Raw genomic sequence first — 27,962 nt, 5'->3', positions numbered from 1 at the left:
GAATAAATTCCTGGAGGAATGCAGGAGGGACATTCTGCTTTTGAATAAATAGTTGTTAGTGTAATGTGGCTGAAGTCCTAGTAATCACGTTGAGAAGGGGACTCAAGAATGGAGTTTATCTGGATTAAAGGGTTAAAGAGCTGAGAGTCCTCAGACCCCTAAGATACTGAAGTTCCACCTCTCCTTGCTTGCTGTGTGATCTTAGATGAGAAATCACTGGACTTTTCTGAGCCTCAGTTTCCTTACCTGTAAAACTGTGCAGCCCATCTCACTGTCTTTTTCTGTGCCTCGATACAGTCATGTGGTGTTGATGCTTTCTGAACTGTAAAGTGCTGTGTCAATGTTGATGGCTCTCTTGTTTACTTCGCCCTTCCCCTGGCCTCCAGTGTCAGTGGTGACATCAACATCACTGCTTCCACCATCCCTGGGCTGGACCATCTTTCTCATACTCACCTCATTTCTCACACTTACCTGTGTCACTGACTTTGGGTCGCCATTTGGCCCTGCTTCTGATTTGGGAGCTGTGATCTTTGCTTTTCCTGCTCCCAGGTAAGGCTTTGTCTTTCTAAATCTTTCTGTTTGGACTCTGTGATAGGTTCTCTGTTTTCTGCAGCATTCTTAGCTTTGTTCTGTACAATCTTCAACTGTTTTCTATTGTTTAAGAGTGTGTGGGGAGGGGAGAAAGGATGGGGACCTCTGAAAAGGTGCTTTATTAATCTTTTTCTGTGCTTCTTCCATGTTTGCCTTCCCCAGCCCAGACTCTGCCCCCTTCCCCAGGGTTTAGAGAAGACACAAAAGCTCTTAAAACGTGTTGGCTTTATTTAACTGTGTGGGGCTGCAATTTACATTTAAGACAAATGCCTTTTATTCGTTCAATACAGATGCTTACCAACTGCTATGTTTACAACTAAGTGCCAGACCCTACATTAACCCTAGAGGATAGGTGGTGGTATCTTTATCAAAGGATAGCAAAGCACAGATCCTACTCTTGGTACCTTGTGTTTCAGTGGGGGAGATCTACTGGAGGAGATGCCAGTAAACACACAAAGGCATATCAGTGGGTGATAAGAGCTCAGAAGAACAATTTGGTGAGGTAAGGTGGGTGGGGGATGGTGGAAAATCCTACTTTATGGGGATCGTCTTTTCTATGAGATGGCCAACAAGAAGTTGAGGCTGGAAGGAAAGTCTGGAGCATGGCTATCCTAGGGGAAGAGCATTGGGAAAAGGAGATGGGGGCCTTATGGCCCTAAAGTGTGTTCTGGGAACAGCAAGGGGAAATGCGGGATGGGAGACTGTTCTAAGAGGTGGTGGGGTTGGGGATGCAGAGCCTGCTGGATTTCACAGGTCATCTTAAGGCTTTTATTGTGATGGCCATGGGAAGCCAGTGCAGGGTTTTGAGAACGAAGGAAGTAGACAACCTAGAAAGCGCAGGACTTGCTATGGACTTGTTCTGTAGCCACTGAGAGTGGCAGTGGCTTAGTGACACAGAAGGGGAGGGGGGAGTAACAAAGGGCACTGAAGGTGGGAACAACAAGCTGGAGCGAGTACCTCAGGAAACCACATGCCTGCTGGTTCAAAATGTGTTTGAAAATGTTGACCAAACACACGAGAGTGAGTAAGAAGGTCACAGGAGAGTGCTGTGTAAATCCAGAAAGGTATTAGTATGCATACTGAACTAATGGCCAGAGTTACCGATAGTGCCGTGCTCTGAATATATTCTGAAATAAATGCTTTTCCTTGCGTTCATTTGTTTATCAAAATGTTGACTACTTATGAAATGGTAACTTAGTGCTTACTGAATGATACTAGAATTTGTTGTCTTGTTTCTGGTCAGTTCACAGGCCACATGGAAGGTTGGGCCATCTGTTTCTTTGATGTGAGTTTTTTGTTATCTCATGGGGGTAGAATTGGTATCAGTTGTGGTTGAACCATCTGACTACTGATGACAAAGCCATGTCATCTGCCTCTGCTCTTTGGAGGTGGGCTCCTAAAAAAGCTTTCTGGGGGTGCCTGAGTGGCTTGGATGGTTAAGCATCCAACTTCATCTCAGGTCAGGATCTTGTTGTCTATGAGTTCGATCCCTGCATCAGGCTCTGTGCCAACAGCTCAGAGCCTGGAGCCTGCTTTGGATTCTGTGTCTCCTTCTGTCTCTGCCCCTCCCCTGCTTGCTTGCTCGCTCATACGCTCTCTCTCTGTCTCTCAAAAATAAATAAACATGAAAACACTTTTAAAAAGCTTTCTGTGTACACGAGGAGTTTTAATACATTTGTTATGGCAGCAAGAGCTAAGTTTTAGCATTTATGGGAGGTTTTGACTCGCTGAAACTTCCCTGATGCCTGGATCTGCTTTTTTCTTTGTTTTTAGCAAATATGAAGGGGGGGGGGTGGATTTCTCACTGGCTTTATTTTCTGAATTGCTTTTAGTCTTAACACGCAAAAACATCGTCAGGGAAATAATTGTGAAAAGTAGGTCTAGTGTGGATTGGATTTCTTATCAGAAAGTTCATTAGAATAACATGTAGCCTTTTTGCTACTGAAAACAGCAGTCCCCTTTTGATGATGTTTAAATTTTGAAGTTCAAAAAAGGAATTCAGACAGTTTGTTCCCATGTCTGAAAATATTATTACTCTGTTTAGTATCTTCAAGAGGCATGGAGCTGAGAGGGTGGGGTGGAAGTTAAGTGACCTGGTTAAATATCCATGTGCTGCCGAAATCTTATAGCAGGTGGGATGCTCAGAAAGAAAATAGTTCCAAGAAGTCGTTTCCCAAAAGCAGTGGAGGGTGGATCACACCCTATTATGTGTTTATTCTGCTAAAGGGAAAAGAGTTAGCTTTCCTTGGGGCCCCAGATGTCAGGGATGATGAACACATACATTCATAAGCTGGACTCCTTTTCTTTGATGGAGACCTTGGTCCCAAATGCCTTGCTCGGAGGTAAATCTGTTTCTTCATATGAGGAGTGCCCAGTTGTTCCCTTTGGACTCAAAGAATCGATTATTCAGAAATGTGACTTTCAAGCCCCAGAGCAAAGTTTGGGCAGTATTTCAAGGGCTAAACTTCCGAAGACTATGCCCTTTCCCAGGGGTCAGCACAGGACCTTTTGGCTCCTCTTTCATGGGGGGAATACTCTTGAGATTGCCATTTGGCTTCCTCCTCCCTGTGGTGTGTGCGCTCACTGAAGGCCATTCGGGATTGAATGCTGAAGAGATTACGGGGCAGCCCTGCCCTCCAGGAGCCCACAGTCTGTGATGGGAGGTAGAGAAGGGAGAGGGCAGTCCCAGTGAGTGGGCGTGGGCAGCACTGGCACATGTGTGGGGAGGGGTTGAGGGGGTCAGAAGACAGGAAACGTGGTCCGGGGGAGTCAGGGTAGGTGAGGCCTGAGGAGAGGAGAGGTTGCCAGGCAAGCTCATGGAAAGCCATGGAGCCAGCCCCGGATCGCCGACGAATGGCTGAGATGTCCTGGGAGGCAGGGTCAACAAGAAGCAGTCATTAACTGGTGTGGTACCTGAGGGAGAGGAAGAATCTAGGAAGCTTCCCAGCTTCCCGGTGGGGTTGGCATTAATGTTTTGTACTGTGCTTAGCAGTTTGAGGAAAGGATCAAATGGTCCTGGGACCTTTTGTTCTCTTGGACAATTGGAAGCTACTATAACAAGAGTAGGCATGATGGTAAGTTGGGTCTAGCCAGGGAGTTGTTTTTCTTATGAGAAAAACGTAGAGAAACAAGTCCCAATAAAATGTTTGGTTTGAAAAAACTACTAGAAGAGAATTACGAATGGAAAGTTTCCCTACAGAGCATCTTAACTGTAGGCTGTCTTGCGTTAGGGCGTTGCCTTCTACTATGTTGGCAGGTGGCAGTAATTCCATCTATTTGTAAGATGGCACCAACCATCAGCCCAGAAGGTATTTAAGCTAAGAAGGTTTGGGGTTCTGGCCGGCAGGAGCTTGCCACTTAAAGAAACTGGGGTTGTGCCCTAGTTGGGGGGATCTGCTGTTTGCGGGGTAAGGGCTGCATACTTGGGAGTTAACATGGTCTAGTAAAGTGGACGAACAGGGACTTGGGGCTGGGATGGACCAGATGCCCTCAGAATCCTAGCTCTGTCATCTGTTAGCTTATAACCTTGTCCAAGTTACTAAATCTCCTTGTCCTTCAGTTTTCCCATTTTCTTTACGGGGGTGGGGAGTGTCAGGCAGTGTTTATTGAATGTTAAGTAATCCCAGCTCCATGGGGGAGAAAATTCCTAGGAGAAAGGAGAAGAATAGAGATTAAATGCCCACCCGTGCATTCACACTCATGTGCACGCACCAGCAGACATAACACATGCGTATCCAAGCTCCAACAGTGACAAAGCAAACACCTGCCTCCCCATCCTGAGGGACAGCTGTTAGGAGCTGGTGCGGAGGTGCGGCTTCAGGATGGGTTCTAATAGCAGCAGCCTTGTATCTCCCTGCACCCCCCCCCCTCCCCCCCGCCATACCTCAGAGAGCTGGAGTGTCTGGGAGGTTAGGTGGCAACTCTTCCCTGCTCTGTTGTGGATGCTTCTTGACCTGGATCTCATTCACGGCCTCTTTGATGGGACACATGTCCCTCTTGTTGGCCATGGGCACACAGCTGTAGGTCTTGTTGGCCTGTAGCATGTGGCCTGTGGCATCCTTGGCTGCCGCCTTGCCGATTAAGCGGCTATACTTGTCCTTGTCATTAGCAGGGCTCCCCACCACAGGTCCCTGCTGGGCTGCCTCCTCTTGCCACTGGGCCAGCTCCTTCAGTTGGGGTTTCTCCTCAGCCTCCTGGGGGTTCCACTCCTCCCCATAATGATAGGAGTCCAGCTCTTCATCTGAGCATGCAAACTCCTTTTTGAAGATCATGACATAGAGACACTCATCATCTCTGAAGGAGAAGGATGTTAGGCCAGCCACTTCCACCATATTGTGTAGGGTGCTCCTCTGTATCTCGTTCATTGGCTGAAACTTTTTCTTAATCTGCCCACTGTCTTGGATGAAATCTGACATCTCTTTCTCCATCCTTTATGAAACTCCACTTTCTGTTGTTTCTCCTGCTCCTGTAGTTTCTTCAGGCGAGCGACCTGCTCTTGGGCCTTGTGCCGAGACTCCTGGTCACCGAGACTGGGTGACTTCTCCATGGAGTTCAGGATGGAGCCTAGTAGGTCTGCCATCTTGGGAGTCAAGTTTTCCCATTTGAGCAGAATGTCAGGTTAGATGTGAACCTAAGTAGAGTGCCCTAAGTAGTGCCTGGCTCATGGTAGGCACTCAGTAAATTGTCAGTCTGTTTCCTTTGTTGATGTGGGACATGTCTGTATCACCACTGGGCAGGAACCCTGGCTTTCTGTTTATCACCTGAATGACACTTGATCCCTTGGGCAGATAGCCACCTTCTTTCTCTTGAACTCCCTGCACCTGCTTTGGCTAATAGAGGTGGGGGGGGGGGGGGCGGGCGTTGTGGAGGCCTTCTTATCACTTCCTCTCTCTTTCTCATGATGTCTGCATAGTGCTTGTGAGAGTGTGTATGCGTGTGTACATGTACATCCATGTGTGTGCTTTGGGGTTGGAGGGTTGGAATGAGGAGGCTCAATAATAATGATTGAAAGAGAGGAAAAAATAAATACACTTTAAATATATCTGTTGCTATATTATTTGTTAAAGACCTGCAAAAAATCTTGTTAACTACTAGAGAAACTGTGAATAGAACCTACCAAAACTGCTTTTTCAAAATATTAAGCCTCTGCTTCCTAATTTTGTCATGGCTTATGAGGGTGCCTTTTAATTCTCGTATTAAACGCAATACTCTTGTGTGACTTTAGTGTCTTCTCTCCTTTGCTAAAAAGATAAAATGCAGTCCTTTTCTTACAAAGAGTGAAGTTTATCATGTTTGTGTCTTTTCAGATTCAGTGGAGAAAATCAGATTTACTTGAAAACGTTAAGATATCTGTAGTTTTTGTATTTTGATACAGGAGTCTGAAAATAAGCTGTGACAATTGAGAGAACAAAAATGAGCACTGTACCACAGGCCAACTTTTGAAGGAGTTTACTAACATGTATCAAATTTCTACCATACTGGGGGGCACCTGGGTGGCGCAGTCGGTTAAGCGTCCGACTTCAGCCAGGTCACGATCTCGCGGTCCGTGAGTTCGAGCCCCGCGTCAGGCTCTGGGCTGATGCCTCGGAGCCTGGAGCCTGTTTCCGATTCTGTGTCTCCCTCTCTCTCTGCCCCTCCCCCGTTCATGCTCTGTCTCTCTCTGTCCCCCCCCCAAAAAAAAAAAAAAAAAGTTGAAAAAAAAAAAATTAAAAAAAAAAAAAATTTCTACCATACTGGATGGTGCTCTTGTCAGTGTTTTTCTCCATGTCAGAATATGACACAAGTATGTCCTGACGTCGAGGACGTGCCTGAAGTAATTCTCATTCACTTCTTGTATAGGCTGGAGTCCCTGAGTGGATGTGTTGGGTGAGCCGGAACACCCACCCCCAGCTGCAGGCAGGAGTGGCTTCCCTCCAGTCAAGGGACTTAGTGGGGGATAAGATCTGGAGAAAACGCTGCTCTTTGGTTGTTCTCTTATCTTCTTCCCTTCTCAGCACTGTTTGGGCCATTCTTACCTCTGTACTTGTTATCTCTGGTGCCGATCACCTTGATATTTTCTCAGTATATGTAAGTGGATGATTGTTACAAGTAAATAGATGAAATCATTGGCTCCCAGATTTGGAAGAACCTGCAGGTACTGAAGGGCTGACCCCGGAGTCCCTTTTCAAACCTGCCTGTTGGCCTTCCTCCAGTGACGGGAGACTCACTGTCTATCAAAACAGCCTGGTTTAGCTTTAGGTGTCTCTAACTGTTAGAAAACCTTCCTTCCCTTAGATCGAATTGGAATTTGTGTCCCTGGCACATTTACTCATGATTCCTTGTTCTAACCTTTGGAGCCATGCAGGGCAAGTTTAATCCCTTTTCAAATGGCAGCCCTTCTGGTATTTCTATTTCATGACAATATATCCTCTTCTCAGCCCTGTTCCCCTCCTCTGTACCCAGTGCCTTCTCTTAGCTTCTGGGTCCTGAAATCATCCTGGCCACTCAAACCAGACTCTTGCTGATAGCCCCAAGCAGAGGGGGCTCCCTAACTCACCAGCGACAGCACTGATCAGCAGGGTCCATTTGGCTATTGTGGCTGCTGGACTGGTGGCTCTTTTGTCCCCAAGACTCCCTGCGTGCTCCCTGGAGGCTGTGTGTTTGGGCTGAAGATACACTTCTGAGATAGTTGGGGGTACTTGTTGTTGATTTCCAGGGAGTCTGCAGTGTGGTTAATTGCCCTGCCCTGCTGAATCTGGATGTTTAATTTCCAGAGATCATTGTGGTCATTGACCATCATCTGTCTCACAGCAAATTTGTTCTCAGCTACGACCCAAGTCTTTTTTCTTTTTTTTAAAAAAAAATTTTTAATGTTTTTATTTATTTTTGAGACAGAGAGAGAGACAGAGCACGAGCAGGGGAGGGGCAGAGAGGGAGGGAGGCACAGAATCCGAAGCAGGTTCCAGGCTCTGAGCTATCAGCACAGAGCCCAACGCAGGGCTCGAACTCACGGAGTGTGAGATCATGACCTGAGCTGAAGTCGGACGCTCAACCGACTGAGCCACCCAGGCGCCTCCCAAGTCTTTTTTTCTTAAAAAAACAAGATTTGCTCCTCCTGTGCCTTATCATCTTGGAGTCAAACAATTAGTTTCTTCAGGGCCTTTGATTCTCCTTGTTAAACTTCATTTTCTTGGGCCTCACCCATTGTCCAGTCTGCTGATCTGTTTGGCCCCTTAACTCTGAACTCACTGCCTGTGTTTCCTGGGTTTCTGTGGTTTTCATGGTTGAGGGCATGGGCTTGAGAGTGTAAATCTCCTGTCTACCACCTACTGGGCGTATGGTTTGGGGCAAGGGCATAGTGAAGAATCTTCTAGGGCAGTTGACAGAACAGATGAGTGGTATCTTAAGGAACCCAAGGGCAGGAGGCAGCAGCCTCGGGAAATCAGAAGTGGGGAAGCGGAAACAAGATATCATCCCTGCTTCTTTCTGAATGTTTACTTTTTTTTTTTTTCCTTCTCCCCTGGAGACTGACTTATGTGGCAGGCAGAATAATGTCCTCCTCCCACGATATCTACCTCTTAATTCTGAAACCCATGAATATGTCACCTTACATGGCAAAAGGGATGTGATTAAAATAAGGATCTTGAGATGGGGCGGTTCTCTTTGGGCCCATGGTCATCACATGTTCTCATAGGGAAGGCACTCCCCACTCGGAAATCAGAGCAGGCTCCTGATGGAGGAAGCAGAGTCAGAAAATGCTACCCTACTGGCTTTGAAGATGGAGGAAGGGACCAAAGAGCTAAGCAATGCAGTCAGCTTCTAGAAGCTGGAAAAGGTGAGGGAATAGATTTTCCCCTAAAACCTCCAGAAAGAATGCGACACTAATGACACCTAGACCTTAGCCTAGTGAGACTTCTGACCTCCGTTACAGTAAAAATCAATGTGTGTTGTTCTAAGCCACTCACCTGCAAGTGCCTTCTTTAAAGTCTTTTCCATGCTGACTGTCCTCTTGCAGTCATGAGCTCCCCACCTGCTCCTTGTGCCCACGTTGGAGGCAATGTGGACCATTCCTGCCTTGACACTTTGTTCATTGCTGTTGTCTGACTCAGGGCCCAGCATGGACCCTCCATGAGGTGGGTTCTTGGTAAATGTCTCCATGGACTTACCAAAGACTCCGAGAGAAACCTTAAGGTGCCTTTCAGAAATCTGGCTGCAGGATCAGTTCTTGGCCTCCCAGCATACAGCCCTGCCAGAAAAGGAATAAGACCAGTCCCTCATGATTCTCTCCCAGCGAGCCCTGTGTGGGCTTCCAGATGGCCACTTCTTCCCTAAGTGTTGGTGTCTGCTCGAGAGCCTCTTTGTGGTGAGTCCACCTACTTTCTGAGACTGAACAGTTGCCATGTTTTCATAGTCTTTAAATACCAGAGGTTAAAAAAAAAAAAACATGACAGAGAGTGGGTTTTGGTGCCTTCTTTTTCTTTAATGTACTACAGTTGAAAAAGTGCTTCTACACTGAGGATTTCATTTAATCCCTATGGTGGCCCCATGAAGTGGCCAACCCTTTTTCAGTTTGTTAATTATGGGAGTGACAGCATCCAAACTCTTCATATTTTGGGGTGGAAACCCACCATCACTTTCCATGGGCCAGAGTTCATGGCAGGGCCTGCCCAGTCTCTCTCTCGTGGGTGGGGAGATGTTTCTGTTCCCAGGGCTGCTCTATTGTACCTTAAAGAGGTGGTGAGAATATTCTCATTTTCCCCTTAGAATTCCAGACAGCATTTAGCATTCTGCTTTCCTTTTCCACTAAGTCAGCATCCTCTTGTACCCTAGCCCTCTTCTCTGCTCTTAACATGGCCTCCTTGCCGTCTGGGCCTGTAGCAGTCGGGCAGCCATCTTCTCTCTGGCTTGAATTGGAGATATTTGGGAAGGCCTTCTGGGTGAGTGCTTGCTCTTGGAGACGCCTGCTGTCAGTGTGACCTGGGACTTCGTCTCGTCTCTACTGCTGGGGCGCACACAGAGGTGTTCCTTGCTGTTCTCTAGGCACGGTCCCGGCAACCGCAGCCTCAGCCTCCTTTCTACTCGCGTGATCTTCTGCAGATGGTCCTCAACCTATCACCCAGATGAGTTCTAGATATTTATTTTGCAATTCGTTGATTGTCTGGAGTTAGAATGCTTTGTCCTGGGGATTTAGTGTCATAAATGGTGCTTAGAGGTTCTAGGCCCCCAACCAACATCTATTGTACTTGTTAGGTGGTCAAAATCCGGAGTCATGAAGACAGTGAGCTTTGGAGTCGGATAGCTCTAGGTGACTTCTGGCTGTGACACAGCTATCTGGGTAACCTTGGGTAAGTGATTCATCCTCTCTGAGCCTCAGTTGCCTCACCTGTAAATGGTAATAAGTAATAACCTCCCTGGCAGGGTTGCTGAATAATGTATTAAAAGTGCTTAGTGTAGTACTTGATGCTTGGTAAATGTTCAAGGAATGATTGGTATTATTTATTACTGTACTATTAATTATGTATCTAGTTTGATTGATAGCACCAGACATCGAATCACTATTTATACTGCCATTTCTATGGGTAAACGGATTCCAGGATTAAACTCTGTGCTAGCCATTCAGAATTGAAATGTACTTTTTTTTCCTTTTGGAGGTCTCAGATTGCTGTGGGTGAAGGAGTCTCCATTAATTAATTAATTAATTCATTCATTCATTGATTCATTCCGGAAACAATCGCACTGTCACATATGCTGTAGGGAATTGGGGGTAAAATGGTGAGCAAAACCTGGTATAGTTCCTGTTCTCATGGATTTTATAGTCTGATAGGGGAGACAGACATTAATTTAAAATAAAAAATCATGGAAATGTGAAAATACAGTTGCTGTGGAGGAAGCTGGGAGAGGGTCTGGGGAGATGTTGCCTGGGTGTTTGGTGGGTCTTGGGGTTGAATCTGTGTCACTGCCTGGCAGACATCGCCTGCAGCCGAATGGCTTAGGGCTTTGGCAGCAATGGGTCCAGATCGAAGCAGGGTAGTGACAGCCTGGGCTCTAACAGGTGACAGTCTAAGGTGTCTGAGACCTCAGGGCCTGTCAGAGGGACAAGTGTTTATAAGAACGGAACAGCTGTGAAGAGTATGGTTGGGGAGGAAAGGAGACTCTGGCTTTCAGGTCAGTGCACCAGAGTCCTCAGGTGGTGCTTATTAAGGAATGTTTTAAATGGGGCTTTAACTTGGCCCCTCCTTCTCTTCAGCCCAAATGATACCCTGGTCCAAGCTTCCTGTCACTGTGGCTTCTAATAGCCAAGCGAGTGTAATTAATATCCTGTTCCATATAATAGCTTCCATCTCATCACTCATTTTGCACGACTACTTTCTTGCTCTCAATCCCTTTCTATTTCTCTGTTTTCTCCTGTTTGATTTCTCCTGCTCTGTGACTAACTCAGCTCTTCTGTTTTTCATCCAATTAATGTTTCTCTCTTGGAGAATAATGTTCTTTGGGTCTGAGATGGAGGAGGAAGGGGGTAGAATTCTGTTAGTCCATAAGCAACATTGGTGAATAGGTTTTGTTTAATACCCCATTTAAACTCTGCCCCCCATGCTGCCTTCTCTGCGGACGGTATAGATAGCTTCAGTGTTGGCCCAGCTGTCTACTTGCTCATTCTTCCTTCCATGAACGAGATGTAGTTTGCAAGTTTCTTAGTCATTTACCTGTCCTCTTTGTCTTATGGGAAACTGTCTTCAGGTTGTATAATATACATGCCACCGTGTGTAGCCTTTGAACTCAGGAACTTGCTGGATTTCTCTTCAGGTCCCTGTGATGGGATGCTCTGTATTCATTGCGTCCTGGAAGATGATGTACCCTGTTGTTTTTCTGGCAGAGGTATTATCCAGGAGCAGTGTTTTGAGCTCTAACCAGGGTGGTATGCCTAGTGACCTGTTGAAGGACATGAGTATTTCTGTTCTGGCCATCCTCCAGGCCAGAGGTGGGAGATGGGTCAGGAATTGCAGGTGTTGGCTCTGGAGTGACCACGATGACCACCACAGTGAGTTTGACTGCCTGGTGGCTTATTTTTTTAATGTTACTTAAAAACAACAGCAACAACAACAAACAACCTTTTACCCTACGACCCAGCAATTGCACTACCAGGCATTTATCCACAGGGTACAGGTGTGCTGTTTTGAAGGGAAACATGCACCCCCATGTTTATAGCAGCACTATCGACAATAGCCAAAGTATGGAAAGAGCCCAAATGTCCATTCATGGATGAGGGGATAAAGAAGATGTGGTGTATGTATATATATATATATATATATATATATATATATATATACAATGGAGTATTACTTGGCAATCAAAAAGAGTGAAATCTTGCCATTTGCAACTATGTGGATGGAACTAGAGGGTGTTATGCTAAGCGAAATTAGTCAGAGAAAGACAAATATCATATGGCTTCAATCATATGAGGATTTTAAGACACAGAACAGTTGAACATAAGGGTAAGGAAGCAAAAATAATGTAAAAACAGGGAGGGGGGCAAAACACAAGAGACTCATAAATATGGACAACAAACTAAGGGTTACTGGAGGGGGTGTGTGTGGGGGGATGGGCTGAATGGGTAAGGGGCACTAAGGAATCTACTCCTGAAATCATTGTTGCACTATATGCTAACTAATTTGGATGTAAATTTTAAAAAATAGAAAATAAATAAAATAAAACACCCCTTTTATTTTAGAATAGTTTTAGATTTACAACAAAATTGTGATGATAGCACAGAGAGTTTTCATATACCACCCACCCAGTTTCCTCTATTAACATCATATGTTTGGTTTGTCACAATTAAGAAACAAATATTGATAAATTATTGTTAGTTACAGTCCATACTTTATTTAAATTTGCTTAGTTTTTATTTAATGCCTTTTTCCTATTCCAGGATTCCATCTGGGATACCACAGTATGTGTAGTTGTCCTGTCTTCTTAGGCTCCTGTGGGCTGTGATAATTTCTTGAGACTTTTTTTGTTTCTGGTGATGCTGACAGTTTTGAGGAGTACTGGTCAGGTACTTTATAGGATGCCCCTCTATTGCTGTTTGTCTTAGACTTTTCTCATGATTACACTAGGGCTAGGGGTTTGACAGAGGAAGATGACAGAGTTAAAGTGCCATTTTCATCACAGTATATTCTATCATTATGACTTCTCACTGTTGATGTTGACTTTGGTGAAGTATGGACCTGGCTGAAGCCATGTTGCCAGCTTTATTCACTGCAAAGTTATTATTTATTCTTGTTTCCATATGGTTCCCTCTCAGGAAGTCAGTGTGTGCAGCCTCAGGGAGTGAGGAATTATATTCTCCTTCCTTTAAGGCTGAGTGTCTAGGGGCACCGGGGTGGCTCACTCGCTTAAGCCTCAGACTTCGGCTCAAGTCATGGTCTCATGGCTCTTGAGTTCGAGCCCTGCCTTGGGCTCTGTGCTCACAGCTCAGAGCTGGAGCCTGCTTCTAATTCTGTGTCCTTTTCTCACTCTGCCCCTCCCCCGATTATGCTCACACGTCTGTGTGCTCACTGTCTCTCAAGATCAAATAAACATAAACTTCAAAATGTTTTTAAAGTGTCTATATCAATTATTTGCACTTCTTATGCATGGGGGATTTGTCCCTTTTTCTTCATTTATGTATTTAATCATTTGTTTATATCAGCATGTATGTACTCATAGGTATTTATTTTTATACTTTGGGTTTTAACACTTCATTATCTGTTGCTCAGTGTGTTCCAGCTTTGGCCTTTGGAAGCTCCACGTCTCTCACACATATCTCCATTATTGTGGGCATTGTGGGTTGTTTGTTTTGTTTATTTTTTAAAGCACTTCCTTACTTTTTGACACTACAAGATGCTCCAGGCTCTTTTGTATACTTCCTGCCCCCCTCCTGGAATCAGCCATTTCCTCAAGCATCCCTGGTTCCTTTTACTAGAGAATTTATTGGCATTATAAAGCAAGATCTGGGTGCCGGGTGTGCCCATGGCTACTGTAATATTGTTGCTTCTAAGCCCTCTTGGCTGACAGAGCAAGGAAAAACATGTATATACTCTATTTATAAATATGTAATTATCTGTATCTGTATTGTGCTGAACATGAGTTCACGCTGATGTCTCCAACTTGAATCCACTATCATTAGATCATTCTAGCCCTTCTGCCCTTGCATATCTGTAGCTTCCCACTCCCTCCAGGGAGAAATAAGGCCCCACCCATCCGCCATCTGTTTACTTGTTTGACCAGTCGCAGTATACGTGTGCTTTCAGCATTGTTAACCCTCCTTCCTCGGGAACAACTTTATCAACTACAGTAAAATATCTGTGTCTGGTTCCTTTTGGTCTTAGGACCTCCACTCATTTCTAGAATTACTTAGATCATTTCCTTTTCCCTCACCCCCTTCTGTGAAGTTTTTTCATACATTTGTAATACAAATCGGTTCTTCTGGTCTGATGACTCTTTAGGAGAGAGAAATGGGGAGGTGAAGACTCAGCTGTCAGGGAACTGAGTTAGAAAAACTTGGGGACATTTAATTATATCTACCAAATATTTGGTGGTTCTTTGCCACTGGATGACAGGATCCTTACAATCTTTTCTCTCCCTGCTTCCTTTTGTCCCTACCCATTTGCTATGGACTAAAGGTTTATGTTCCCCCCCAAATGCAAATGTTGAAGTCCTAACCCTTGAGGTGATCATATTTGGAGATGGAGCCTTCAGGAAGTAATTAGGATTAGATTAGGTTGGGTCATAAGGGTGGGGCCCTCATGATGGGAGTAGTGGTTTTGGAAGAAGGGGGAGGGAGAGAGATTTCTTTGCACACACAGGCACTGAGGGAAGGCCATGTGATGACAGCGAGAAGTCTACCGCCTATAAGCCAGGAAGAGAGATTTCATCAGGAACCGAATTGGTTAGTACTTTGATCTTGGACTTCCCAGCCTCCAGAACTGTGAGAAATAAAGTTCTGTTGTTGAAGCCACTCGGTCAGTGGTACTTGTTGTGAGCAGACTAATGCAGCCCTGTATATGGAAGGATGGGCCCCACTGTTGTGGAGCCGTTTCATAAACCATATCCTCCATTCCCTTTCTACCTTTAAACAACAAAGGGACCTCTCTTCCCTCTGGTGATCTGGGGTAGGAGGTAGGTTTAGGTAGTGGTCTTAGTGGTACATTTATAAATGAGAGCTCCTGGGTAGAGCCTCTGTTGGAATTGTCTGATGCTATCTAATGGGATGCTTTTGGCCAAAGTAAGCCTTAGGATCAATGGAATACTGCTCACTGGAAAGATTATAATCACCTAGTTGGAGAAAAACATAACCCCATTCCCCAAACATACTGAGCCTACCTGGGAGCAGGAGGGCCTGGTTTTAGAAGCAGGAAGAGCACTGAGAAGGGTCTGGGAGCATGCTCTCCGGTGGCTCGGAGCTGGACTCGTCTCCCTGCTCTTCACTGTGGTCAGCCAGACAGCATCATGTGCTCCCGTCCTGCCCGAGATCGTGAGCTTGGAAGTGCTTTGTAAGCCAGAACATGGCAAGGTGGATGTGAGTGGTGGTTAAAAGTTCCATATTAAAGGCTGAGGCTTCCTTGAGGCAGATTTTTCTCTGGGATGCTGATTTTGAGTTCTTTGTGTTTCTAGTTTCTTTAGACAGATCATCATGTCTTTGCCTTACAGCTGTCTGCTCACTCTGTGTAAGTAGAGAAGTCACAGGAGCTGTCCCTGGCATGGGAAACAGAAACAAGCCTGACGCTCCAGAGAAATGTGTGACCCTCTACGCTTACAGATGGGCAATTTTAAAACCTCTTAACTGCCAGGGAGGGACTTCCTTTCATTGTTTTCCTTTTGTGTTTCTTCCTTTTCCTCTTCATGTTTTCTCTTTCCTTTGTAGTGGTCTTTTTCATGTCTAGGATTAAAAAAAAAAAGTTATTTACTTTTATTGGCTGTTTCATTTCACAACTTGGCACCTGTTTTGATAGGAATGTCTGCTTCCTGCCACCGTCAGGACAGTCAAAGAGTACAGGGTAAATTTGCCAGGGCTTCACAGCATGATTCCTAGTGCTGTAACTCCTAGAAGGCTCCCCCTGGGGAGAGTGAGCCAGGAAAACAAATTACACTTTGGGTTTTAATACAAAACCTTTCTAAATTCAGCCCTTAGGAGAAAAATAAGACCTTTGTACATTCTTCTTTTGCAGTGTTTTTCTATATGGTCATCACTTACTCACCCATGTTGAAGTGTATGTGTTAATGTTCAACATTAGGCTGATGTCCAGAAGTTAGTTTTAGACATTACAGCTCGGAGTAGGTTAATGTTTAGTATATAAGCATTTAGAAGAGTACTTGGTGCATAGTGTGAATGTTTAAGGGTTAATTACATTATTACTGTTTATTATTATTACTATTATTAACTAATGAACAGCTCCCATGTGGTATGTTGTGGGACAGTAAGACAGAGATGAGGGACCTAACGTCAATACTGGGTGTAGGCAGAGGAGAGTAAGCTGAAATTGCTGTTCTGGCGAGTGAGAAGTGATAATGGGGACAGGAATGGATCCCAGGGCAGTGGTTTGCATCTAAAAACTTGGACCTAAGGAGCTTGAAAGTGGTTCCTCTAACAGAAGTCAAGGGTATGTTGCGTGGTCTCTGAAAACCCTTCCACCTTTAGATTGTGATTCTATGTAGACTCCCCTCTGCTTGGAGTATGACTGGGTGGGCATGGGCATTAATAGGTCAAGGGGAGACCAACAGAGGAGAGGGGAAAAGAGTGACTTCTTCCCCCTTTGGATTCTTTTGGGTTGGAATTGTTTATGTCTTTTCTGGCATTCCCAGGGTGAAAAGGTATTTCCATGTGCTTTGCCGTTGGTCTAAATTAAATGCAGACTGTACTTGAGCTGCTCTTGGCACACCCTTGGAGGTTCAGCTGCAACTGGGGACAATAGGCAACTGCCAGGGGGAAGGAGAAAAGTAATATTCCATTCAAGTAGGTAAGGTCTGGCTCAGAATTCCTTGAGTGTGAATACCAGGTTTTGCGTTTCGTTGGCACCCCCCCCCCCCCCCCCCCCCAATCCGGGCTGCAAACACATCCCTGGGGATTGGAAACAAATTCTGCAGATAGCTCATTTTGGGGTGGAAGGATAGTGGGGTGGGCAAAGGAGGCACCGAAGTTTTCCCTGACTGCCTGTATTTTTGTGTTTTAGTTTCTATGATAATTGACATTCCTTGGAAGAGTTGTCTTTACTCTGTTCTTTTGCTGGTCTGCTCTGATCATGTTTCCCTGCCTTCCTGCTCAGTGACAGAGCTCTTGTCAAGGTTACCTTTGATCTCCATCCTGTTTAATACTGGGGTAGTTCTCTAGTCTTCACCGACTTACTAGCAGCATTTGCCTTATTGGACCTTCCTTCCTTTTTGAACCCCAGCTTCTGTGGGCTTGGAGGCCACCCCACTCTCCTGGTTTTCTCCGGCCCTCTGGCAGTCCCTACTCTATGTCTTTGTTCCTTCTCTTCTCACTCCTCAGTGTTGTTGGGGTGGGGCTTAGGCCCTCCTGGTGGATCTTGTTAAATGCAGATAATGATTCACTAGGTGTGGGTGGGACTTAAGAGTGCATTTCTCACAAGCTCCCACGGGATGCTGTTACTCTGTCCAGGAGCACACTGTGCAGCGAGGCACTGGGGCTCTGTCCTCCGCCCCTGCATCTGCATGACTTCCTAGTGGAGCTCATCCAGCCACTGGCTTTCAACATCATTTGACTCCCATTGGTGACTAACTACCTGACTTGGGATGAGACCAGAGCCCTTTGGGATTCCCGCAATACCCCCATCATTTGGCTCCTGCCCACTGCTCTGTTCTCCCCTGCTCCTCCCCTGCTCACCTCTTAATTAGTTCTGGCCAGGTTGGCTTTCTTGCTGATTTTCTAACTCGAATCGTAAATCCCTTTCTTGAGAACTCTAAACTTGGTGTTGTGTCTACCTGGCCCTCTCACGACTTTGCAAAGATCTCCTGATAGCCTTCAAATCAGGTGTCTCCCTCTCGGAGAGAGCTTCCTTGATCATTGTAGCTCAGAAGGACCTTCACCACCACCTTGCACTCTTCTTGCCCTGCTTCCTTTTCCTCATAGCATTGTCGCTGTATGAGTTCCTTGTTTGTTCTCCCCACTAGAGCGTAAGTTCTATGGGCAACTGCCTTGGAAGGGGGCCTAGCACAGAGGGGCTCTCCATGAGAAGTTGTTAGTGATTAAGGGAAACATTAGCATCAGTCAGCATATCCTGAGTGATGAGGTGACAACTGGATACCAACACTCAGTTCCAATGGTTGTGTTTATAAGGGTTGGGTTTAGGTAATAACATCATATTTCAATGATCATGATGATGTGTTGGGAAAACACGGAGATACAGTGGGTATGTAAATGAGGCCATCACACCATGTGAATACCCAGTAGTTTTATGACCAGACTGCACAAAGGGAGGTTTCATAGTCGTTTGAATTAAAAACTGGGCACAAAAAACTGCACAGTGAAACCATGAAAATCTGCACTGCATGGGTCAGTGTCTTTTTGTTCACACCCGGTATCATGATTTAGTTTCAGCAAAATTAACATTATCCTAGATACAAATTTATGTTGTGAATTTGAATTGTATTGGCTTCTTTAAAAAAAAAGAAAAAGTTGTGTTCTTTTTTTTTTTTTTTTTAACATTTATTCATTATTGAGAGAGAGAGACAGAACGTGAACATGGGAGGGGCAGAGAGAAGGGGAGATACTGAACCCAAAGTAGGCTCCAGGCTCCGAGATGTCAGCACAGAGCCTGATGTGGGGCTCGAACTCACAAACCACAAGATCATGACCTGAGCCGAAGTCGGACACTCAACCGCCTGAGCCCCCCAGGTGCCCTGAATTGTATTGGCTTCTTAAATGTATTTTTAAAAATTGCATTGGCTTCTTAAATGTATTTTTTTTAAACATGGTTGTATGGTATCATAGGAACTATAATGGTTTTATATTTGTACAGTAAGTTAACACTAAGGGTCTTTGAGAACATTTTCTTTAAGGCATCTGTACATTATACAAGCTTGTGAAAGACGAAAATAGGGACACCTAGGAATACGTTTTAATGTTTCAAACTGCTTGTGAAAAGCTATTTTTAACAAAATAAGATTAGTGGGCTGAGTGGGCTATTTTAGCATGCTTTCAAGAGAGTGAAATTTTGAAACATCCATATTCCTATGAATACCAAAGAATATACTGACAAATCCCAAAAGGATAAAATATGTAATATTTTTGTTTTTTTACATAGTTGAAACTTCTGTTTCTGGTTACTGCTTCAATTTCTAATCATTGAAAAACATCATGAATTGTACAACTTCCGTACCGGAGACATCTGCATAAAACATTGTTATTTCTGTATAAAACAAAGATAATGGAATTGATGGCCTTTGCCCATCACTGCCAGGGCTGGGGTTACAAAGGTGTGCAGGGAGAAGCTCCCAGTTCTGACTTGACCTTGGTGCTTCTGGCCCCACGAGACCAGAGAGGAGGGGTTCTGCACTTGGGAAATGAGACCCAAGAGCAGACAGATTCTTGCTTTGAAATGACCTGTGAATGGTACTTGCACACACATTTCATTTGAATACATGGCGTTTGTTTATATCGTGTTCATTTCTGTCTTTGTACCTTAGGGCTGCTCTAACAAAATACCAGAGACTGGGTAGGTTATAAACAACAGAAATGGACTTATCACAGGTTTGGACGACGTTGAAGATAAAGGCTCCAGCCTGTGATGGTCTGGTGAGGGCCCTCTTTCGGGTTTCGTAGCTCATGCCTTCTTGCTTGTTATCTTCACAGGGTGGAAGGGACTAGGGGACTCTCTGACATCTTTTTTAAAAGAACACTAATCCTATTCATGAGGGCTCCACCCTCAATGACCTACCGCCTCCTAGAGGCCCTACCTCCTAGTAGCATCATCTTTGGGAGTTAGAAATTCAACATGAATTTGGTGGTGGTGGTGGTGGGGCACAAACAATGGCAACTTCCATTTATAATTCAAGGCTGTCGTACTAATGAGCTCAGCCGTGTGGAGCTGTGCAGCCCGGGAGGCTGGGGCAGAAGATGAAGAGTGGAGTGTGAAGGTAGGGATGGGGTGGGTGGGGGTGTTTCAGGAAAGAAGAAGGCAGGTGAGGGCCTCAGAAACGCTCACATTATCTAAAAGAACTACCCGTTCTCTAATTACCCGAGTAACCGGTGAGAGCAAGATGTAGCATGTTTGGCGTGACTTTGGCCTCTGGGATAGTCCCCCTTCCCCTGCCACGCGCCCAAGAGTTTATCAGGCTTCTGGCGTCACCAAACATTAGGGGTAATAACTGATGAACAGAAAACCTGCATTTGCACATGTGGGAATCTGCTAGGTTTCTATTTCAGGTTTATTTTAATTTGCTATTTTATGATTTTTGGGTGGCTACACACTGTTACCTTTTGTTTTTAACAGTCCTGCTGTGTGATACTGAGTAAGCTTCTGGGGACAAACCCAGGTGCCTGTCATTTGTAGCAGTCTTGCTGGGTCCTGTGCAGATAGCTGAGAGGTACATTTAAGGCACCTGGTTGGCTTATGAATCGATGCCTGAAGGGAAGTGGGAAGACTGCATGCAATGGACCCTTCCTGGGTGGCTCTGGATTTTGCTCTCATTTGGCCAAGTTTGCTCATGATACTGACTCCTGCCATCTTTTCCCTGATGTGGGCAAAGGTGGACAGATTTCCCTGGTCATCTTATTTTGAGTGACCAAGAAGAGATACTTTGCAGAAGGCATAACGTATATTCCAGGGGAAAATGTTTAGCTTTGGAATTCACTTGGCAGAAATTGCGTTTGAGGAGGTTCTAGGAACGGGGCTTGTTCTAGCTGGCCTTGTTGGAATTCCACAGTGTCCTCTTTACTTCCCTTAGGAGACGGTTCATAACCCAGGGCCTGCTTTCTGCTTTTGGAGCACACACATCATATGAACGTGGCTGTCCAGGGTGGGAAGAAAAGCCACAATAATCCTGATGTTCAGGTTCTAGTGTTTTATTTTTTTAATTAAAACAATTTCTTTAATGTTTATTTTTGAGAGAGACAGAGAGAGCATGAATGAGGGAGGGGCAGAGAGAGAGGGAGACACAGAATCGGAAGCAGGCTCCAGGCTCTGAGCTGTCAGCATAGAGCCTGATGCAAGGCTCGAACTCATGAGCTATGATATCATGACCTGAGTTGAAGTCAGACGCTCAACTGACTGAGTCACCCAGGAGCCCCAGGTTCTAGTGTTTTAAACAGCGACACATATAACAGCTGAAGGTAGGAGTATGTGTGAAAGGTGGGCATAGGAGATTTGTTTTGGAAAACCTTGACTTTTTAAAAATTGTTCCCATTTTAAAAGGAGCTGTGTGCATCGTACATACGTTATTAAGTCATTCATTTGTTCATTTGGTGCCTGCCATGTGTAAGACGCTGCCAGGAATATGGCAAGCAGGAAGGCCTCCTTGAAGAGTAACCCTTCTTTTTTTTAATTAAAAAAATTTTTTTAATGTTTATTTATTTATTTATTTATTTTTAAAATTTTTTTTTCAACGTTTTTTATTTATTTTTGGGACAGAGAGAGACAGAGCATGAACGGGGGAGGGGCAGAGAGAGAGGGAGACACAGAATCGGAAACAGGCTCCAGGCTCCGAGCCATCAGCCCAGAGCCTGACGCGGGGCTCGAACTCATGGACCACGAGATCGTGACCTGGCTGAAGTCGGACGCTTAACCGACTGCGCCACCCAGGCGCCCCTATGTTTATTTATTTTTGAGACAGTGAGAGATGGAGCACGAGCGGGCGAGGGACAGAGAGAGAGGGAGACACAGAATCCTAAGCAGGCTCCAGACTCCTAGCTGTCAGCACAGAGCCTGACGCGGGGTTTGAACTCACAAACTGTGAGATCATGACCTGAGCCGAAGTCGGACGCCCAACCGACTGAGCCACCCAGGCGCCCCTGGTTCTTCGTTTTTTTTTTTTTTTTTTTTTTTCAACGTTTATTTTATTTTTTGGGACAGAGAGAGACAGAGCATGAACGGGGGAGGGACAGAGAGAGAGGGAGACACAGAATCGGAAACAGGCTCCAGGCTCTGAGCCATCAGCCCAGAGCCTGACGCGGGGCTCGAACTCACAGACCGTGAGATCGTGACCTGGCTGAAGTCGGACGCTTAACCGACTGCGCCACCCAGGCGCCCCGGTTCTTCGTTTTTATAGTGGCAGGACAACTTGCCTTAAAATATCAAGAACAATTTTATTTAGTTATTAATTTTTTAATGTTTATTTTTGAGAGAGAGAGAGACAGAGTATGTGAGTAGGAGAGGGGCAGAGAGAAGGGAGACACAGAATCCGAAGCAGGCTCCAGTCTCTAAGCTGTTAGCACAGAGCCTGACACGGAGCTCAGACTCACAAATGGCAGGATCATGACCTGAGCCAAAGTCAAACGCTTAACTGACTGAGCCACCCAGGCACCCCGGCAAGTAGGTTTTATTTTATATCTACACTAATTGTCAGTGACTACAGGGGTGTAGTGTTGAGGAGGATTTTGAGGCTAGATTTCGGCTTGTAGAAAAAAGGCAGTGATGGATAAGCTTGTGTTTATGTATTTTGGGCTTAGGCTCCCTGTAGGAAACTGTAGCACAAATGTCCTGGATCTGTCTCTGGATAAGATCTTTTCTGTGTGCTTGGCAACATACAGACATCCGTTTATACTTGCAACAGTTGTTTATTAAATTTCCACTGTAGACATAGCACTGTACTTTAGATTCTCAGCTGTCTGGGTTCTTAATTAGTTAATAACTTATTTCAGGATGTTGGTGGTTAAGAGCTGTTTGGTTAACCAGTGTGGTTTTTAGTCTCTGACTCGTAAGTATTGAAAAACATTTTATGATCAAAGTTACTTTCTTGTAGCCATAAATGCCACATTCCTTATTTTTCACTTATTATTTCCTGTTATTTTGATTACCATACAATATATGATTTAATTTTCTCAATTACCAAATACACTCATCATCAATAATCTGGCTTTAGTGATAGGGAAACATTCAGAGATGATAAAGAACTTGTCCAGAGCCAGGATTTGACTTGAGTCACATGTCAGACACATTCCCCACCCTTGCACCTTGGTGCTGTGTTCCCAGAATTGCAAACTTCTTCTTTTTTTTTTTTTTTTAAAATGTTTTTATTTATTTTTCAGACAGAGAAAGAGCATGAGCAGGGCGGGGTGGGGGGGGCAGAGAGAGAGGGAGTCACAGAATCTGAAGCAGGCTCCAGGCTCTGAGCTGTCAGCATGGAACCTGACGCAGGGCTTGAACTCATGGACTGTAAGATCATGACCTGAGCCGAAGTCGGACACTTAACCGACTGAGCCACCCAGGCACCCCCAGAATTGCAAACTTCTATCTCTTGGCCCTGCACTGGGAGGAGAATTGTTTAGAAATGATTTCAGGGTTAAGAGGTAAAAAGGGATGAATAACATATCATCAACATTGTTTGGACACAAATTCTGTATTTTTTTCAGAATGTATTTATATTCCATGTGGAATATAAAATGTCAGGCAATGAATTTTAGAACTGAAGTTGGGAATGTAAGAACACAATAAATTTATTGATAATACACATGCCAAGCAGGTAAGGAAAGAGGAGTGGGATCAAAATGACAAAAGTGGAACAGAGACTGATGTGATGGAGACCATCCATGAGGACAGGAGGAGCAGACTTCCAGAGGCGAGGTGAGGGTCCCTGGAAAGCCAGCTTGGTGTCCGTGCTCCAGTTTGAGTGTGGTTAGACTGGTTAGTCCTAGTGACCCCCGATCCTTAGACTCCTGGATGGCCAAAGTGTCCATCCCTAGTATAAAAGGAACCTTTCTACAGACTCCCCCCACCCCCTCCTCTAGCCACTTTCCTTTTTGTATGAGGGGAGGGTATGTAGGAGGAAGCGGCAGCCTTCAATATTAAAAGCTGAATTTATTCCCCCTAAATAGAAAACTTTCGGTTGTCATTCTTACCTTCTTCAAACCACACTGAACTACATAGGTTAGACAGCAACTCTGCTGTCATTTTCAAACCTCAAAGCTTATTTTTGAAACTGTTTTCCCAGGGAGTTCTGAAGGCTTGACAATGTGAAGACATTTCCTTTGAAATCTTAAAAGTTTGATCAGTTTCCTATGTTTGCACCACAGAACAGATAGATAGGAAGGAAGGAAGGAAGGAAGGAAGGAAGGAAGGAAGGAAGGAAGGAAGGAAGGAAGAAAGAAAGAAAGAAAAGAAAAGAAAAAAAGAAAAGAAAGAACATAAAGCTTAGTTGAGGTAAGACTGCCTCTTTCTGTCATGTTTGGGAATGAGCACGTTTAAAAACCCGTCTGCATTTTGCTAATATTAGGCTTTCCGCATTCTGATTTTTCACTTTTATCTAGTTGACATTCTACTGTGGATACTTCCCCTAAAATTCATGTCTTCCCACCTGTCCTACAAGTGGTCTTTTAAGAGTGAATGTTTTGTCCACTCTTTACACATGTTAACTTGTGTGTATCATCAGACTGGTGGCAGCTTCCCTCGGAGCGAGACAGTTACAGGATCCCACTCAGGGGACGTTACTTTTTGGTTTGTCGCTCACTTCCTATTTCTTGGAATTAAGTTCAAGACTGCTCTGAGGAAGCTCATTAGCTCCCTGCCTCTGCTTTAGATGCTCTTTTAAACGACTTGTATGATAAAATAAGAATTACTCATTCCATGCAGACATACACAGAATTCTTTTCCTGTGCCAGGTGCTGTGCTGGGGGCTTGAGCCAGCCTGGCCTCGCTCGTGGGGACTGTCATCCTCAGGACGGAGGGCAAGCCATGGCGGAGACATTTCCAAATGCCTAGTGGTGTTTCCCCCGTAGCTAGGAGAGCCTCCGGAGTGGCTAGTGACTATGTTTCCAGGTCTTGGGGGTTCCCCTGGGAATTAGAGCAGTGAGGTAGGGATGTGTGGCCCAGCACTGTCACTAATCTCTGTGCTCAGCTGATAACATGTGATGGCCCAGAGAGAGGAAATGTTTCTGTCTGGCATATGTTCCTACTTCCAAGTGCTAAGCTCTTTGTTCTTACTCAGAAACACACTCATTGATCTCGCTAACTAAAGCAATTATCATCATTTAGTGGTCTTTTCCAAAAGCATTATTTCCACTCCAAAACACCACTTTTATTTGCCAAGTGTCACAATGTTACATCCTGGCAATTGGTCCACATTTATTGCCAAATTATGTAAGTCCTTGGTTGGGCTTAGTCCCCAACTGAGCAAATGTGTCTGTGGAGAGCATTAGGATTGTGGCATGGCCTGGTATCTGAAAATGAACAGCTGTCCTTAAACTCATTCATTAATTCAGTGTTTACACTGTGATTGGGAAGGAAATCCACATTTGTTTAAAACACCCGTGCCCAGCTGAGAAATGTCATTCTGTGAAAATATTGGATTGAGGTTTGTTGTCAAGGAAATGTAAATAGTGGACATTTCATGAAATTCAAATATGTGGATTAATTTACTAACAGGGAGCTAAGATTATAATAAACCAAGGTGGCCTTATTCAAAGATTGAAATGTAATTAGTGTTGACTGTAGTAGCAGCAGCTAATGAAAAGGGCTGTAAAACCCTCGAAAAGAATTTTCTTAATAAATATTAGAAGAAATATTTTCATAGAAAACTCAGAGTCAGCATAGAAGAGATTATTGGTGAGGAAGTTGTGACCCATTTAGCAAATATCATAAACAAAGCATTGCAGGGAGTAAAGTTGTTTGTTCAGAAGCTCTTGTGTTAAAAAAGTACTTGTTACGAACTTGAATGAATACGAACACTTGTAGAGATCCAGGATAAAACGTGCCAGTCCTGCTCGGAATCAGGATTGAGACACACCCGGTCATCTTGGTCCTGGCTTTGTGCGTTGCTTCTTCAGCGTAAGGCACGTTGGCTGTTCTTATTCTAGTGTTGAGGTGTTCTATAAATATTACTAGCCTCGTCAAGCTAGATCAGTTTAAAAGCAGGCGACTTACCTTTTTCAAAATCCCACTCAAAAGATCATAAAGGCGAAAAAATGTTAAAAGCTACGAAGACGAAGAATGGCAGTGTAGACCCTGTGGAGATGAGCTCGATCACACACAGAAGAGTGACTGTTGTATTGGTGGGGTGATTGGGCTTCACCCTGTGGTGGCAGCGGTGGAGAAAGGAGGTGACTTTACTAGAGAGCCGCTGGGAGGCTCAGGGATGGAAGGCATGAAGCCTGGGTTGCCATAGGAGGCAGGGATGAGGGGACAAATTCTAGGGAACTGTGTAAGTGCCTTGAGAACCGGAGTAGCTAGCTGTCCAGGGCCTCGTCTACACCCTGGATATCTGGATACCCACGTGCTTCTGTTCTGTTGCCCACCCTGAGGAAGGGAAGGGAGTATGGGTGGCTGAAAATAAAGGGATTGAATGAAAGCTGGGACCTCCACACTCTTCCCCTGCCCTGTCTCACAGTGCCCGCAGCCAGGCCTGGGCAGCCCCAGCGATGGATTGGGAGATTCCTTCCTTGAGAAATCAAACTGCGCCAGAAAAAAAATGCTCCAGATCCTGAAATGTGCGTGTCCCTCACTGGAAATCTTGGCACCTTTCCACGCCCATTACTTGACGCTCGCTAGCTAATAACTCCACTGCACACACACAGAGCCTCCAATCTGCTTTTAGGAATTCACTGCTAAATAGGATTGGGCAGCCAAGGATCCCAGTCTTATTAGGAAAGGTTTCAACATGAAAGAAAGGACCAAAACAAACCGGAAAGGAGAAACATTATAGCAGATGCAGATAAAGCAGAAAGCAGAAAAAACTTATTTTTTTGAAAAAAGTTATAGTTAGTATCTTCCAAGGGAGAGAAACTATCTTATGTCTAAAATGAGAATAGCGTTTATGACACAGGAACACTTGGAGAACAAAAAGGAGATAAGGGGGATGATAAATACTTGAATTTTTTAAAAAGTTGAGGATGTAGCTCTCAAGTAGAATTAAAAGGACAGAATTGAGAAGTGGATAAGAAAAGAAAATTGAAACAGCCTAACAGATACAACATTACTAATATATTACATGTAAAGACCAAAACAGTTCTCTGAACATTATCAGAGAAATAATAAGGTTTCATAGAACTGATGACATGAATTTCCAGATTGAAGAACTACATTAAACGCCCATGTTTTATAAAAGTGCCCAGTCTTACAAAACCCTCATTCATATAAGTCATGGTGAAATTTCAGAATAGCAGAGACAAAGAAAAGGTCCTAAAAACTGTGGGAGAAAAAGAAACAGGGCACACTTGGAAGAAAGGATGTCTTAATAGTAGAATTCTTAACAGCATCCCTGGAAGCTACAGGATAATGGAAGTAATACTTTAAAAAATTGGAGAGAAATTTATTTCTTAGAAAAATTGTTTTTAATAATTTATTTTTTTGAGAGAGAGGCAGAGCGCGAGCAGGAGAGGGGCAGAGAGAGAGAGGGAGACACAGAATCCGAGGCAGGCTCCAGGCTCTGGGCTGTCAGCACAGGGCTTGCAGGGCTTGAACTCACGAACCATGAGATCATGACCTGAGCTGAAGTCAGATGCTTAACCAACTGAACCACCCAGGCGCCCTGAGGGAAAATTATTTCTAACCTGGATTCTAAATCCAGCTGGCCTGTCAATCAAAAGTAAGCATAGAGTAAAGACATTTTTCAAAATACAAGGACTGAAAAAGTTTACTCTCTTGGGTCTTTTCTTAAGAAGCTACTCAGTTGTGCTCTGTCAGACCGATTGGGTAAACCAAGAACAAGGAAGGTCCAAAACTTAGGAAACAATATGGTGCAGAAGGAAGAGAGTAACCAGACCTTAATAGAGAGCAGGAGGATTGGCAGCTGCACCAGGGGAAAAGGGCACCAGATCATCTAATATGTTGGTTATTTGAAAATGAATACAGGTAAGCATCTAACATGTCATGTAGCAGATGAAAGAATTTAAGGTTAGGTATACTGAAATGAAGGCAAGTGCAAATAGCAATCACATATTAACTCTAGAAAAGTTAAATATTTTAAGGAGAGATGGCCATAGTTTTCAGTTTGGCTCTTTAATGAATAAACATATAATCATAACTGTATATATTAAAGTAATATAAAAATATATTATAATAATACAAATATAAATAATATTGAGAAGCTAGCAGAGTGAGAAATTGGTATGTATGGTGTGTCCCATATGTAAAAGGGACACAAAGTTGCTGCGAGGCACAGTAGTGAGCAACATGGAGGTGTATACCAGAGAAACAGCTAAAATTTGCAGTTGGTTTCCTCTGGGGACTGTGATCGGGATGGGGAAC

The 27,962-nt window shown here is 44.4% G+C and overlaps 1 protein-coding gene and 1 pseudogene across 5 annotated transcripts in view; one reads left to right on the top strand and one right to left on the bottom strand.

Moving 5' to 3' along the window:
* CGNL1 (cingulin like 1) overlaps window positions 1–27,962 on the top strand; it is a 159,843-nt gene that overhangs the window by 27,466 nt on the left and 104,415 nt on the right. Inside the window, exon 1 of one of the 5 annotated variants that reach the window (XM_058737603.1) lies at window positions 438–549. The exons of the other annotated variants lie outside the window; for them this stretch is intronic. The gene's annotated coding sequence lies outside the window, so the exon portion shown is untranslated. Of the gene's footprint in view, window positions 1–437; window positions 550–27,962 lie in introns of those variants that run through there. 5 annotated transcript variants of the gene reach the window in all.
* LOC131517911 (sperm-associated antigen 7-like) lies at window positions 4,289–5,170 on the bottom strand (annotated as a pseudogene).

Source organism: Neofelis nebulosa, chromosome 7 (genome assembly GCF_028018385.1).
Source record: "Neofelis nebulosa isolate mNeoNeb1 chromosome 7, mNeoNeb1.pri, whole genome shotgun sequence".
NCBI lineage: Eukaryota > Metazoa > Chordata > Mammalia > Carnivora > Felidae > Neofelis > Neofelis nebulosa.
The sequence above is the reverse complement of the archived record's forward strand: the minus strand, read 5'-3'. Positions and strand labels throughout refer to the sequence as shown.